Raw genomic sequence first — 3,395 nt, 5'->3', positions numbered from 1 at the left:
AGAGGCTTTTATAATAAAATATTTCAAGTCTTTTGAAATTGCATTTTTTTTATTATTGAGGAGTTAAAGGTTAAAAATATTGCCCATTTTATCATTAAGATAACCTTTATAACTGATATGACACGTTTCACATCAAGTCATTTTGAGTGAGGCATATTTGCTTCAAACCAGTACCATTTAGGAACCCCTGATGATATTACCTAAAAGTGATTTTTCAGGAAAGAGGAAAATTCCATGTAATTTCCCTTCTCTGTGTTGAAAATGAGACATGCTACCTCTTCTCATCGTATTCACTTAACACATTTTTAATGAAACCTAATCTTGATTGTTCTCAACCAGACACGTCCACATATTTTATAACAAGTATGCACAAGTGTTCCATTCACATGCGAGCAGGACTGGTAATATGAGTGTACACGTAATTCTGTCTTCCATGTGTTACACAATGGATGTTTTCATTACTGGTAAAAAGTTATGAATTTAATTGTACAGCACTTTAAAAACGGAGCACAAAGTACTGGGCAGGGAATCACATGAGTAAAAACTAGAATGGCACATAAACGGAAACGGTCATGACATAACAGCCCCTTATGGAAAGCCATTGGCAGATAATGCAGATGTTCCTCAACTTCAGCTCTTTGCTCTGTTACACATGCTTGGCCATTTCTCATCCACCCACACCACACCTGCCACTTGTGTGAATCTGCTTTTACGTATTTTATGGACGATTGTACTCAGAAAGATCCGCCTTTAGGTGCAGTCAGCATAGAAAAAAATTCATCACTGTAGCTAAAAACAAAGAATCATCCATTTTCCTAGCCTAACCAAATAAAATTTGTATCATGTAAGATGCACGAGATGCCTGACTAAAATGATAAAACACGAGTTTTTTTGTGTCCTTAAATTCAAAATTTCAATCCAAATGAAACTATAACATGACCTACACTCACTGGCCACTTTATTAGGTACACCTTGCTAGTACCGGGTTGGACCCCCTTTTGCCTTCAGAACTGCCTTAATCCTTCGTGGCATAGATTCAACAAGGTACTGGAAACATTCCTCAGAGAGTTTGGTCCATATTGACATGATAGCGTCACGCAGTTGCTGCAGATTTGTTGGCTGCACATCCATGATGCAAATCTTCCGGTCCACCACATCCCAAAGGTGCTCTATTGGATTGAGATCTGGTGACTGTGGAGGCCATTTGAGTACAGTGAACTCATTGTCATGTTCAAGAAACCAGTCTGAGATGATTCGAGCTTTATGACATGGCGCGTTATCCTGCTGGAAGTAGCCATCAGAAGATGGGAACACTGTGGTCATAAAGGGATGGACATGGTCAGCAACAATACTCAGGTAGGCTGTGGCGTTGACACGATGCTCAATTGGTACTAAGGGGCCCAAAGTGTGCCAAGAAAATATCCCCCACACCATTACACCACCACCACCAGCCTGAACCGTTGATACAAGGCAGGATGGATCCATGCTTTCATGTTGTTGACGCCAAATTCTGACCCTCCCATCCGAATGTCGCAGCAGAAATCGAGACTCATCAGACCAGGCAACATTTTTCCAATCTTCTATTGTCCAATTTTGGTGAGCCTGTGCGAATTGTAGCCTCAGTTTCCTGTTCTTAGCTGACAGGCGTGGCACCCGGTGTGGTCTTCTGCTGCTGTAGTCCATCTGCCTCAAGGTTCGACGTGTTGTGCGTTCAGAGATGCTCTTCTGCATACCTCGGTTGTAGTGAGTGGTTATTTGAGTTACTGTTGCCTTTCTATCAGCTCGAACCAGTCTGGCCATTCTCCTCTGACCTCTGGCATCAACAAGGCATTTTCGCCCACAGAACTGCCGCTCACGGGATATTTTCTCTTTTTCGGACCATTCTCTGTAAACCCTAGAGATGGCTGTGTGTGAAAATCCCAGTAGATCAGCAGTTTCTGAAATACTCAGACCAGCCCGTCTGGCACCAACAACCATGCCACGTTCAAAGTCACTTAAATCACCTTTCTTCCCCATTCTGATGCTCGGTTTGAACTGCAGCAGATCGTCTTGACCATGTCTACATGCCTAAATGCATTGAGTTGCTGCCATGTGATTGGCTGATTAGAAATTTGCGTTAACGAGCAGTTGGACAGGTGTGCCTAATAAAGTGGCCGGTGAGTGTAGGTCAGCCATAGACGATGGGTGCCATACATTAATCAAAGCTAAATGGCGATTCACTGTATACAGGACCTGGAAATATATATTTGATGACAATCACAGACAAAGTAAATAAGTAGTAGTCTTTTTTCTTTTTCTTTTTTTTACAATCTTTTATTATGACAAGGGCGTAACACAAAAGCACAACCAGAAAAGAATAAGTATTTTCATATTTTTAAAATTTAAACCTGCTTTCCCTCAAACCAGGGTCCCTATGAGCCCACTAGATTATTCCCACCCCACAGTCCACCTTGATGAGATTGAAACATTGCGTGAAGCATGAACTCAGATTGAGCACTCATACACTGCGACAAAAGCAAACAAAAATCAAAAAACATAATAATACAGACATATAAACAGACACTAGAATAGAAGAGTTGGAAGTTGCCGACATTCAGACTGTTATGCTGGACTACTGAAGAGCCGAAGCTCGGGAGGTAAAACGGATAGACAAGCGTGCGCACTACTGCACACGCAAAGCCCTCGTATACACCCAGATACAGGGATCTTATATGGGGGCCGTGTGGCAGGCAGTTAGCGAGACCCGCGTCCGATGCAGGCAGACACAAGGCACACCATTACTGTGACACCCTACCAGGGGGAAGCTGGTCAACATAATTGATCAATGGTCTCCAGTGAGAGTAAAATCTATTGGAGGAACCTCTCAGTGTAAATTTAATTTTCTCCAGTTTTAGGAGAGGCAGAATATCAGGCAGCCAGGATTTAAATGAAGGTGGCAGGGTAGACTTCCATATTGAAAAGGAAAATTTTCCTACAGGGCAACCAAGGAGGTGAACATGATCATGTTGGTTTGGATGGTTGTTGTAGTGATTTCGTCTGGAGGTCTACCAAAAATAGCTACACGAGGAGATGGAGGGATTTAAGCTTTTAAAATTTCTGAGAGTGCATCAAAAAATGATTGCAAGAATTGACTCAATCACGACCAGAACATGTGGGTCAGATCACAAGGGTCTTGTGTGCATCTATTCCATCTATCATCTAGTCCATCTGGGTAAAATCTGGAAAGTTTAGCCTTGCTATAATTGAGTCTATGAAGTACCTTGAACTGTATAAGGCTACAGGCAAATGAAGCCAAATTAACATATAAAAGTCATATGTAAGACCTGATCCCCATATTTTAAAAAAAATAGAAAAACATTAACAGAAGACATAATTTTCAAAGGAGCAGAATTTCA

This window comes from Lampris incognitus, chromosome 2 (genome assembly GCF_029633865.1).
Source record: "Lampris incognitus isolate fLamInc1 chromosome 2, fLamInc1.hap2, whole genome shotgun sequence".
Classification (NCBI taxonomy): Eukaryota; Metazoa; Chordata; class Actinopteri; order Lampriformes; family Lampridae; genus Lampris; species Lampris incognitus.
Note: the sequence above shows the minus strand (reverse complement) of the source record.